The sequence below is a fragment of the Musca autumnalis genome, unplaced genomic scaffold (genome assembly GCF_047663935.1).
Source record: "Musca autumnalis isolate F117 unplaced genomic scaffold, ASM4766393v1 scaffold_4, whole genome shotgun sequence".
NCBI lineage: Eukaryota > Metazoa > Arthropoda > Insecta > Diptera > Muscidae > Musca > Musca autumnalis.
The window spans coordinates 202,075,284-202,089,650 of NW_027411977.1; positions in this window are offsets into that span (position 1 = coordinate 202,075,284).

Here is a 14,367-nt window from a genome sequence, read left to right on the forward strand (position 1 = left end):
TGCCTATCCGCTCCCAAATATCGAGGGTCTGCTCAGTAGGCTGGGGGATACTCATTTCATCTCAAGCGTGGATTTAAAGGATGCTTTCTGGCAAATCCCGCTTGAGATGAAAAGTCGAGAGAAGACGGCGTTTACTGTCCCTGGAAGGCCCTTATATCATTATACCGTCATGCCTTTTGGGCTGTGTAATGCGGCCCAAAGGTTATGTCGGTTGATGGATAAGGTCATTCCAGGGCACCTCCGTGAGAGAGTATTCGTTTACTTGGACGATTTGCTCATAGTGGCGCCTGATCTTGAGACTCACCTAAGCCTTCTGCGAGAAGTGGCTGGCCTTTTGAAAAGAGCTAATTTGACAATTAACGTGGGAAAATCGAAGTTCTGCTTCAGAGAATTGAGGTACCTAGGGTATATTGTGGGTGGAGGCCAATTAAAAGTGGACCCAGAAAAGGTGTCGGCCATTCTTAACTGCAGTTACCCTAAAAATGCTCGACAGGTCAGAAGGTTTACAGGGATGACAGGCTGGTACCGCCGATTTATTGCGGACTATGCAACTCTAGCGGCACCAATATTCTCTACACCAAACCCGTTCGTGGGTATTGATTTGGTTACGAAGTTTTTCGGCAAATCACACACACGCGACCCGAACGCAAAGTAAGAGAGCAAATGTTTTGATTTTTTTACTTCAGTCTTGTACTGAATTTCATGCAAGCAGGTTGATGCCGCTTTATTTGTTTATTTTTGGGTACACAGAAAAGATTTTGCAGTTGTCCAGCAAATATGTGAAGGGAAGAATTTGAAAATGATTTTTGTTTTGTATTAATATTTTTTATGACGCAGAATGCCTCGTCTGCAATGCAACAATAAAAAATGTATGTATGCTTAGAAAGTCTTAAAAAATCATTTTTATATACAATTTGTTTTTTCTCTAAAAAATTAACATATGAAGAAAAATACTTTTCAAATTATGAAGTTATTTACAGTATGCAAAGTTCATATTCGTACACCCCTAAAAAATGAATAAAATCGTTATTAATTCCATATTTTATGTGCAAATAATGAAATATTTGATAGGAATTGCCATAACGAAGAAAGATTTAAGAATAACAAAACAAAGTTTTAATTTATTCCGTCATTTAGGTATAGATGGCGCCTGTGTGGGTGGCAAAATTCGTATTCGTACGCCTATAAGCACTATATATTTGGAGTTTTTAAGGATTTTCAAAGCAAAATACCGCAAATTTTTGTTTTAGTCCTCTTTTTGAATCCCTCTGCTATAGAAATATTTAAAAATAACGGTAATTTTATGAAAAATGTTGCATGAATAAAAAGTCGGAGCAATATTTAAAATCCTAAAGAAAATTGTGCTAGATATGATTAGCTATTGCATCTTATTCCCGAATTTTTGACGAAAATAGCTAATAGCAGTCCTTCTGTAACAATATTCGAGGTCTAATTGAAAATAAATGTTGGAAATGCAAGGAAACGTAATGCGGGTTTAGGTAAAGTAAACACATTTTTGGTTTTTACTTGGTATATATCGCAAGTTTCGTTTTATATTTGACATAAAACGTATTGAAGTTTTAGAATACGGTTTCGAAAATCATTTTATGCCGAAAACTGTGAGAAATTATGAAGAAAAATGAAACTGTACAAGTTTTCATACTGTCTGCGTAAGACTGAAATTCTACGTTTACAATGAACGAGGGTTATGGCTACCGAATTGCGTAAATAATGGTTTTTACTTCTTGAGAATTATATTTTTTATATATGTAGGATTTTATTAAAACACATGTAATAATTTTAGTGAATTATTTAAACATTGCTTTATTTATTATAAAATCCTAACAATAAGTTTTCGGAATTGATGTTCCTTGCTTTGCTTGTTCAACAATAGAAACCATTGTAGCTGCCAAAAATGTATTTTACAAGAATGGACGAGACTACAAGTGGCTCGACTGCCGATTGCAAAGTGATTAAATTTGAGATTCACTCTATTTAAGTACAACTCATGAGAATCCTCTAGAACCATATGTTTTAATTAGTACTTTACAGTTGCTTAAACTAGTAGTATTAAATATACTTTACAGTGTTGCATTTCGTCAGTTAAAGTTTAAATTTTAAGATCAATCACAATATTAATTCACAATGACAAATAAAAATACAAAAGCTTCCAAATTGTTAATATTAAAATATAGATGGCGGGCTTACATTTTATATTTTACTTGTAGAGTTGTATTTTAATGTTATACCACTATGTGTAGTAAGTATATTATACCCAGTTCCCACATTCGCCATCCTGATAATTCATTCGACCCGAATGACGTACTCCACCACTTCAAGTACTCAGCCTCAGTATTACGCTTCCCTGGGCCCTCACATTCACCGATCATCTCTATTTCGTATCTCTCACGGTTTAATTCTCTGAACTTTTTAAATTTTTTATGCTTTTGTGTAAAACCAAACCCTGCTTGGTACTTAAAACGCTTAATGGCGTCCAGTCCACCTGGCTTGTACTCACTTGTCTTTACAAATTCTTTTCTTTTACTCTTACTTTGGTTTCTTTCTCTACCCTTACAAGAAACGTTCCTCATCTTGTCTAGTTTCTGAGAATCTTCTACAAATGTTCTTTCCGGATCAACCTCTTTACTCTTTACCTCTCTTGCACTTATGTTTTCTTTCTTACTCATTTGTAGCTCATTTACACTAGCTTTGTCCATCTTCACTAAAATACACGTTGGTTTATTATTTTTCTCAACTACACTCCCCTTTTCTTTGTGCTCTGTGCCCTTCTCCTGACACTTTTCCGATGTTTCCCTTAATTTTCGTTCCTCAAAATGGCTCCCTTTTCGTGTTACTGTTGACCCCTCTGACGTCATAACAAAATCAACATTGCTCAAAATGTCATTGGACTTACACGCATTTCCTACACGACCTAACTCACCGCAGTTGAAAAAATTTCTATCATCTCTTTCCTCACAAGTCACGTTTTTCTCTTCCAACTTAGGGGTACACTTTATGGTTGGTGCCTGATTAGACGAACCCCTAATTTGTTCGTAAATATGCATCTTCTCCTTTAGGTCGCTAATATTTTTGGCTTGATATAAGATACTCTTCCCCAATTTAGAATCCGGAATACCCTCGATGAAATATTGTATGATACTCTGATCATCTATCGAAATTGGATTTCCAATTTCCATGAGCGCATACAAATATTCCCGGAAACTCTCGTCATTTTTCTTTTTCCTGTTTCTCAATAACTTATGGACCTCAATACTTGTTAACGTTGTACCAAATTCCTTAGACAGAGCCTCTTTAATTTTGACCCAACTCTTTATTCCCGACTGAATTCGAATAAACATTCGAGCTGCACCCTTAAGTAATTGTTTACAATACACAAGCTTTTGTAAATCATTCCAACCAAAAGTCTCCGCGTTGTCCTCAAAGTCCTCTAACCAGTTGTAGATATTATTACCATCTGTTCCCGTAAATTGTGTAAACGAATCTTCTACGTCCCTCAATGTAATACGATTTCTGTACTGTATTGGCTTTGGTACATTACTTGAAGCTGCATCATCGTGGTCGGATTCTGAATTATCATACACAAGTCTATAATGTTTTAGTACTCTTCTTTGTAAATCGGATTTTTGGCCATTTGTTTTTAAACCCACTGACTCTAACTCCCTTCTCAAATCATCCACTGTCATTTCTAATACTTTTATTAAATCCATTTTGTTTTAAATTATTCAAATTTGCTTAAATTTAATATAAAATAGTAGTTTGTTTATGTTCGTTAAGAAATGTAGAATAGATTATTTTTAATTCATATAGTATAAACACTTAAAGAGAATAGTAAACAGTTTTAATCAAAGTACATTAACTTCATACACACTCAAATATGACATTACATAAATAAACTCGAATTCTCAAACTGTGTTTTTAAACAATGTTTTTTCTTGTCAAACTATACTTTTAAATTAATTGAAACTCTCAAACTGTACCATTAAAATTGGTTATTGTCTGCACTAAACTTTTAAAGTTTGTTTATCATTGACCTGAACTTTTAAATTTTCAAACTTTAGCGAGTTTTCGAATTAAAAAAACTTGATCTTTTCCCAAACCTAAAAGCTTTTACATTTAATGAAACTTTTCTACTTAGCTTAAAGTTCTGCAACACATCTGCATTTACTCCGCAATTTGATCCCGTACACACAATTTCCCTCTATCTCGTTCTGCCACACACAGGTTCTCTCTCGGCATAAAATAAGGGTTGTTTCCACACAATAGTTTGTTGTTGTTGTTTAATGCACTTGGCAACTGGATGAGTTATGGTTGTTTGAGCACTTGACAGCAAATTCTTATTTTTCATTGTTTGTATGTGTGTTAGCTACCACGAACTGATGCTTGACTTAATGGTCATTACATAGATCATGTGGCGTTTTTTTTATCACTCACAATAATAATTGTCTTTGTGCACTAAAGTTTGTGTTGTTATGCTGTCTTTATTTTTCATTCGAAAAGCTTTGATACACAGCGTCTTTATATAGCTTTTAACACAATTTATTTTTCACTTTTTTATTTTCTGCTCAGTTCTTTGTTCTAGTCTTTCAGACTTTTTCACAAAATTTTGTAACACAGTTTTTTGTCTCACACACAAATTAGCTTGCTTGGCAGTTTATTGCAACACCGTTTTATTTTCAACCACTCAGGTTATCTCTTACACAGTTTATTTTCTCTTAACCACTCAGGTTATTTTCATGAACATTCTCTAATGATCACTATTTTTCGTGCCACTCAGGTATTTTCTAGTTCATGACCATTCTCCAATGATCTTTTTTCTCGTACCACTCAGGTATATTTCTAGTTTATGACCATTCTCCAATGATCTTTTTCTCGTACCACTCAGGTATTTTTCAAGAATATTCTCTATTCACAGTTCACATTTTCTCACAAACACTTTTCTCCAGTGGCTTAGCTCCGGTACGAGCCCCCAAAATGTAGGATTTTATTAAAACACATGTAATAATTTTAGTGAATTATTTAAACATTGCTTTATTTATTATAAAATCCTAACAATAAGTTTTCGGAATTGATGTTCCTTGCTTTGCTTGTTCAACAATAGAAACCATTGTAGCTGCCAAAAATGTATTTTACAAGAATGGACGAGACTACAAGTGGCTCGACTGCCGATTGCAAAGTGATTAAATTTGAGATTCACTCTATTTAAGTACAACTCATGAGAATCCTCTAGAACCATATGTTTTAATTAGTACTTTACAGTTGCTTAAACTAGTAGTATTAAATATACTTTACAGTGTTGCATTTCGTCAGTTAAAGTTTAAATTTTAAGATCAATCACAATATTAATTCACAATGACAAATAAAAATACAAAAGCTTCCAAATTGTTAATATTAAAATATAGATGGCGGGCTTACATTTTATATTTTACTTGTAGAGTTGTATTTTAATGTTATACCACTATGTGTAGTAAGTATATTATACCCAGTTCCCACATATATAATGAGTACAAAAATGTCAAAAGAATGAAGTAAATTGTCCAGGAAGGAGCGTGGGGTAACCTTTTGAAGAAATGCGTTATTTCTGGGAAAATTTTCTTCCTTAACATTTTTTTTATTCCTCGTAATTTCCGATATTTCTTGACATAAAATGATTTTCGAAACCGTATTCTAAAACTTCAATACATTTTATGTCAAATAAAAGACGAAACTTGCGATATATACCAAGTAAAAACCAAAAATGTGTTTACTTTACCTAAACCCGCATTACGTTTCTTTGCATTTCCAAACGCTTACAGCATTTATTTTCATATTAGACCTCGAATATTGTTACAGAAGGACTGCTATTAGCTATTTTCGTCAAAAATTCGGGAATAAATTGCAATAGCTAATCATATCTAGCACAATTTTCTTAAGGATTTTAAATATTCCTCCGACTTTTTATTCATGCAACATTTTTAATAAAATTACAGTTATTTTTAAATATTTCTATAGCAGAGGGATTCAAAAAGAGGACTAAAACAAAAATTTGCGGTATTTTGTTTTGAAAATCCTTAAAAACTCCAAATATATAGTGCTTATAGGTGTACGAATACGAATTTTGCCACCACACAGGCGCCATCTATACCTAAATGACGGAATAAATTAAAAATTTGTTTTGTTATTCGTAAATCTTTCTTCGTCAATTATTTCATATTTGCACATAAAATATGGAATTAATAACGGTTTAATACATTTTTTAGGGGTGTACGAATATGAACTTTGCATACTGTATATTATTTTTAATTTAAGTCATACAAAGCGAACGCGCCAACAATATATTTTTCATTTCACACTCAATATGAAAATCATCACCCTGTTCTGTCAGTGTAATTTTACCCACACATAAACAATTTAAGAGCTCGCTCTTCTTGGTCGGCTATGCTCTACACTCAAAAAAGGGCGGTCGTTCGAATTTGGAGACGAAGCTAAGGCAGCATTTGAAAAGCTGAAACATGCCCTGACACAAAGCCCAGTGTTACAGCATCCAGATTTCCAAAGACACTTTTACGTGCAGTGCGATGCCTCGGATCTGGGAATTGGGGGAGTTCTCTTTCAAAAAGACGAAGAGGGAGGAGAGCATCCGGTGGCATACATGTCGCAGAAGTTGACTCCAGCCCAGAAAAACTATTCGGTAACAGAGCGAGAGTGCCTAGCCGTCGTGATGGCAATAAAGAAGTTCCGGCCTTATATAGAACTCATGCCGTTTACTGTCATCACTGACCACTCGTCTCTAAAATGGCTAATGACGAATAAAGAGCTAAGTGGGCGATTAGCTAGGTGGAGTCTTCTTCTGCAAAGCCATTCATTTGAAATCGAACACCGTCGAGGAACTCAAAATGTGGTACCGGATGTTCTCTCTCGATATAATCTAGAAGAACTTGTGGACCAGATGGAAAGTCTAGTAGACCTAGGGGCTGGGGACTTTAAAAATGATGAGTATGTGGCGAAAATCCAGACAATCGAGCAGAACCAAGACTGCCTTCCAGATTTGATGGTCAAAGATGGTTATATCTACAAGAGAACGATTCCGGTTACGGTGGATATACCTCAGGAAGACTTTGTCTGGAAGCTCTGGGTTCCGGCGACCTTGACGTCAAAGGCCATAGAACTAGCTCACAATTCCCCAACAGCAGCTCATGGTGGTTTCCATAAAACGCTGAAGCGCCTCAAACAGTTATATTACTGGCCAAGCATGAGTGTGCAAGTGAGGGAATTCGTGAGAAATTGCACTATCTGCAAAGAGTCTAAGGCCAATTATCAGAATATGCAGCAGCCAATGAATACAAATATACCATTTGGAAGACCCTTCCAGAAGATCTACGTAGACTTCTTGGGCCCGTATGTGAGATCAAAAGCGAATAATTCGTTTATATTCATTGTGCTGGATCACGTCACGAAGTTCGTTTTGCTGAAACCCTTAGCTAAAGCCAACTCCAAAAGTGTAATTAAATTTTTAATGGACGAAGTTTTCCATAAATTTGGAGTCCCTGAAATCTTGACGTCAGATAACGGCCAACAGTTTGTAGGGAAAGACTTTACGGCGTTCTTAGAGGCATATGGGGTTAAACACTTCAAAACTGGATTGTATTCCCCACAAGCCAATCAGTCAGAGCGCGTAAATCAGTCCATACTGGCAGCAATCAGGTCTTATCTGAAAGAGGATCAGCGAGATTGGGATCAAAACCTATCCGCTATAGAGTGTGCTCTCCGATCCGCGGTTCACACTTCGATAGGGATGACTCCATATTTTGCATTATTTGGCAGCAATATGATTACACATGGAAGTGTGTATAGATTGGCTAAACAGCTCGAAAGCCTGAATGACCCAGAATTTAATGCTTTGCCCAAAGATTCGAAATTGGAGTTAATTAGAAACGAGGTTAGGAAAAATTTAGAGAGAAGCCACAATTCCAGAGCAAAGAAATATAATATACGGTCACGGAAAGTTAAGTTTGTTCCTGGTCAGGAGATTTACCATCGAAACCACCAACTTAGCGATTTTAGTAAGAACATTAATGCGAAGTTGAGTAAAAAATTTGTCAAATGCCGAGTAGTACGCGCTGTAGGTAGCTGCCTATATGAATTAGAGGATTTGAAGGGAAAGTCTCTGGGTGTATACCATGCTCGCGACCTCAAGCAGTAAGAGCCAAGAAATATAACCAGTTTTGCTGGAAACGAATCAAAAAGCCATCGACAGGTATCATCCACATAATTAGTAGAGTTTTTAAGCCCGAATAGAAACCTAGTGTGAAAGGAAATCTCCCCGAAGTAGCAATCAAAAATCGCAAATTCGAAAAATGCTTTGCCTTGGACATACTCACTTTCTCATCAGAGGTGACCAGTCTTCGGAAGCCAGCAACAGAAGTCAGAAATGTAAAGTCAGAATACGAAGAGAAGCATCCCATGTTAGGCGACTCAAACTTTTGATTACGATTCTTGAGCTGTCACGTTGTGACTGTCGTTGACCATGGGTGCATTTCCCTTCTTGGTATACAGATATAACACATTATGCATATATTTATATAAAATATATATATGCACCTATGTAACATATGTACACCTATACCCATTTGAAACTAGTGACACAAGGCAGGGAATTGTTGTACACAAGGTCGCGGATCTGTCATTCATCGATTTATGTAGTTAGAGCCTGTAAACAGGGAAGACAGGATCAGACACACATGGATGTGTTTGAAATAACAACGTATCCGACATTCTGACAAAAGTTGGAGGTCCCGTTGGCGATACACCGGTGGGAGAGAAGCGAAGAAACGGGCGTAAAATTCTTCCACAGCGCCTTTGGTTGGTTGGCTTTGCTGTTCGGTGAGATTATCCACAGATATTTTGTCTTATTAGGAAATGCTATGTGGACAGAAGTCCAATAATAATATTGCATGAACCAATGGTCAAGGCAATTTTCATCTATAGATGCAAGATTTCGTAAGATAAATAAGCGAAACAGACAAAGTTTTATAGATATATCGCTATTTGTTCGCTTGGTACAGACGAAAGTAATCACTGGAAATAACATTATATGGGGTAGAAGGAAATATATAAATCGGGTAAATACAAACCTTTTTTTTTAACACAATTTCAGTTGCGAAACAATATTTGAATACAAAGCAAAACATCAATATAATTTAATTCAAACTATATTGCACCACTCTTTCAGTCAAACAAACATTTAAATAAATCAATTCATATAATTGCAGACTTTTTTTGGAAATAGCACAGATACGCCACTTTCGCAATTCGTAACTAATATGTTTGCATCATGAATAAAGAGGCAAAGGAAATCATGTTGAAGGATATATTTAAAAAAAAAAATCATAAACAAGATTGACATCCATGGTGGATACCGTTGCTCAGGTATTTTGAGTTATTCACACATCATTCATTCTTTTCAAATCTTGAAAGTATTTCTTAGGCCAACGGCATATGGCAAACTCCATTTACCTTTTTCCTATAGTTTTTAAATTTCTCAAAACATTGCACATACAGTGTTGGTCACACAATTAGCACACCCCACTATCAACATTTATTTTGTCTAAAAAGACCTTCAAAAGTAGTTGTATTTAATAAAGTTTTTGTACTAATATATTCTCAGTAGTATGCTTAAAGAATACAACGCAATACAGAAACTGAAACATAACTGTCAATTTGAATAACCTCCAAAAATATAAAAAATGTCCTAAATTCACTGGACACGTAATTAGCACACCTTAAAAGAATCACTAATATTGTGAATAGTTTCAATATTTTCGTCCATATTCAGTTTTAAATCCCTTTCGTTTGGGAATAAGTTCTAATCTGCTATTTATACTCTCCACCAGTCTCCGAAATTTCAGTGTCAGAAGGGAGTTATATGGGGTACACCTTGGGTCCCAAGGACTGATGGAAATTTCAGTTTTTTTTAGTGTTTTTATCGATTTTTTCACATGTAAACAAATTCCTTGAGGCAAGTAGTTCATAAAAACATCAAATAAAACATCATATTCTTGTTAATCTTTGTAAATTTGCGAATAGTGGGATATACCCACCAGCAGTGTGCATCTGTAAAGTCCGTTTGGCACAAAAATGTTCAGTAAAAAACTGTAATATGATGCTTCGAGCTACTGATTTTATAAATACTTATCCATCTGGACTGAGTTTTACCGATATTTCGTGATGTATGCCACGATAAACCTATGTTCATCTCTATGGGACCTATGCAAATTTCAATAATTTTCTAAACATAAGGCAAATGGGAGATAGTCTTGTGAGACCGCAAGATAATATGTTTCCCGGAGCTTAAAACGATTAAATTTAAAATCAATAATCCAGAAAACATTTATCTTGAACCGCATATGCTTACTTTCATGGATTTTAACCAATTTCAGCAAACCTCAAAATCCTTTATTGTTAGAAAGGGGTTATACCTTTAAACATACTCATGTGCTACGTGTTCACCTAGTGCTTTGTTGGCAGTTTTGTAGTGATAGGTCTTTGGTGTTATTCAGACGTGTAATTTTGAATAACAAATGGTGTTATAAGTTGATCCTTCTTCAAATAAGGGTGCATCTTCTTTCTATAAACCTATTCCAAATCGAAAATTTTCTTGAATGAATCATCGACCTTAAACACTTTTTGAAAAGTTTTTGCACTTTATATTTAAATTTCGGTAATCGGTTAACAATTCCAATAATTTCAGATCAAATTGTACATTTTTCTTAAAGTTATGGCGACTTTCTGAGGTTTAAGTGTACATTACGAAAAATGGTCCGCTATTGGGATATATTTTGAGATTCCGGGGTGATAAATTATTTTTTCTTTCAAAAAATGATTTGTTCAATACGTTTTGAATATGAATTAACTTCAATATAAATTAATTTTTGTATATTAATTGAATTAAATTAAAAAATCTTAGGGTGTGCTAATTATATGTCCCCTTGATAATTTGGTCGTCTTCACAAAACTTTTATTTTCAAAAAACCACTGATAATACTATTCACTTATATCTTTAAATCTGTTAAATACATTATAGAAAAGGATTTTGTTTACGAAAATATTTCAATTTACCCTATCAAAACTCTTAGCTGACTGAAATCATTTTGAACCAAAGGGGTGTGCTAATTCTGTGACCAACACTGTATTTGTATTGGCGTCTGAGATGGATAGCTGATTTAGGCCTTCAGTTGTCCTGATAAATTATATTAATCCACTAAACGATTGTTTTGGGTATCTTAAACGTATATTTATAAACACACACACACATTTTCAATTTTGGTTGACATCCTAAAATATGTTCGCTATTATCAATCCACAATTTTATAATGAAAAAGAGGAAAAGCTGGCCGATTAAAGTGACACTTTATTTTTAATAGAAGTGGCAATCATTGAACTTGCTACAAATCCTTTTTTTGCAGGTTTACTCAGGAAAGTTAAGGATTCGAAGTTCGCTTATATAAAATACAATCTTTGTTATTGTGAATACTTTATTATTACACTTTGATCCAAATACGTTGCGTTTTAGATGATTTTCAACATGTTTTTATGATCTTCCCTGAGAACATCTGTATAGCCAACCCATTTCTCAACCTTGTCTTTGACATATATTGTTTATCTACTATCTTATAGAATTGTTGTTGTGAATCTCACAGGTATCTTCTTTTAATATACCCGTATCTTGATAAAAATGTTCGTGGATTACACCTTAGCGAAAGCTTAAATAATCAAATATTGCAGTGGTCTGGAGTTATTTCATTTAATTTCTTAATGGTTATAATATGTGAAATAAAATACATATTCCTCCAAGTCGTTTAAATGTCAGGAAGAATGGTTGCGAAAACTGATGTAACAGTATATCTTTTTCTTCTATTTTGTTATGCATTTCTTAGTTGTATAGCATGTTTTAGGCCGTTCCACCCTTACATACATACAACTTTTCACCCATATGTAATCACTTTTTATTTGTGGTAATTGTTGATTTTGACCGAGAAATGCTTGTTGTTTAATCATTTCAGTAATATCTCTATATATATTAGGCGATTTATGGGATATGCAGTAAGAGGTTTCCTCCATAAATACCCAAGAGATTTGAATATATAATGATACAATTATATAACCTTCAAAATAAATGTTTGGTAATATTTATTTTGAAGGCCTAATATCAAAAGGGAGAAGGATATATTCACGAAATTTGAAAATCCAAAGTTTTCATCCAGCACCTGGTCACTTTCATGCTAAACGAGTAATAAAAACAACAGTTGTGAACGATTTATTATTCCATTCCGAGTCAAGTTAGTTAGATTTTGAGAGATTTTCAAAAGGTGTTTACGTTTTCACATTAGAAAAATTTTGGAAAAAACACCTATTATTCAATAGTTTCCTTCACATTTTATTTTCAATGTAATGTTGTTTTCGTAAAGTGGTTAATTGTTGAAGAACGTAATTTGCATGACAAATTTTAGGTTTACTCACAAACAAGCAAATTCCGTGGCTGTGTTCCTTGAATTATGTTTATCGGGATTCAACTGTAAAATGTAAACACATACCTGAGGTCCGCTGTACGTTTGATACATAGTAAAATTGTTGGCTTAATGCCACATGTTGGCAATACTTCCATGCTATTGATGAGGGCATTGTGTAGTATTTGACTTCCAAAACATTCCACTATAGACATATTTTTCACTTTATTCCATAGCATTTTCTCACACTTAAATTTTTTTCCTAACCTCGCATATAGTAATTTTGCAATGATGCCGCCATTCATGATGAGGTCTCCATTGATATTTTTTTTTCCAGAGCACACACACACCCGAAGTTCATTCATTCACAGATTTCTTTATTCTTTTGTAACTAATTTATTACCTTTTTATTTCACACTCACCGTATGTATTTTCGGAAGGAAATATCGTTTTAAAACAAAAAAAATATATATTAAAATTACTATTGTTTTTATTGTTCACTTTTGGATTTAATATTTGTACCGCGAACTCACACACGACCGACCGAACGAGAAAAAATATGCGTAATTTATGCTTCTTCTAGTTGGGAGACGCTCGTAGTTACTATGAATTGACATTAGATGCCAATTTGGAAATAGGGTAGCTCGTACTGGTCGATTTGTCGAAGTCGAGCGTATTAAGGGGGCTCGTTCTATGTCATGTCACGTTTACAGCGAGATAAATAAATCATGATGCTTTAATTCAAATTTTAGGGATTTCGAACCACGAACTAATAGGGATGCGAAACCTTGATTTTTTTTGTTAAAAATGTCCCAATCCAATTTAGATATCACTCCACTTTTCGCCTTTTGTTGTCGCACCTTTTTCCCTCCTATCCTTTGATAAGGACATCGGCAGGATAGTGGGGTTTGTGGTGTGCGCATATTTAAGGGTTAAGCGTTATAATAATAAGAAGAAGAGCAAATATTCATGTCATAAGCAACAGCTGTTCCCAGATAAATTGACAAAAATGTCAAAAGGGGGAAACAAAGAGGGAGAGAAAAAGTTTTTGTACAAGGAGGAATTTCCTGGATAGAGATAAAAAATCTTCCCTTTTGATTTGAGCCCTGAAGAAGATTGGATGTGTGGTCACCAGGCAAAGAAGAAAAAAACAACAGTGATATGCTTGTTTGAAACTTTTATTGAATATAAAGTAAACACATAAAAAAACTACAGCTAAATAAATATACTTAAGACTAAAATTATTGGAACGAAAAAGACTTTAAACCTGAAAAGAAAATAAATAAAAAATTATTAAAATTCCTGAAAAGAAAGAAAAGGTTAAAATATGTAAATCCTGAAAAGAAAAGAGATAAAAAAGACAAAAGAAAGGTTCCTGAAAAGAAAATTAAAAAAAAAAAACTTAAATCCTAAAAAAAAGGGATAAAATAAATTAAGTAATAAAATATCAAAACTGAGATTTTCCATACACAAATAAAAAGACTAAGATAAATTAAAGCGAACGCAACTAAACATTAAACAAAGTTAACCAAGATTAAAACTAAATTAACAATATTGAAATAAGCAGCCGCAACTCCTGGTACCACACCCAACACCCATCCAATCCATCGTGGGAGGCGCAGGATTCATGGCATGTCCAGCCCGGCTTGCCTTTTGGTATAATTCCCACACTCACACTTATACTGCTCCACTCAGACAGACAGATGTATGACCAGCTTATAGTTACATTCCGGGTAGCATAAAAAGATAAAAAAGAAGGAAAATATTAGTGAGAAGAGGGTAACAAGTGTTTAGTTTTTTTTGCATGTTCCTACCTTTAGCAGCTTATTGGGTAGATAATCCTTGTACTCGTGTTTGAGCTCAG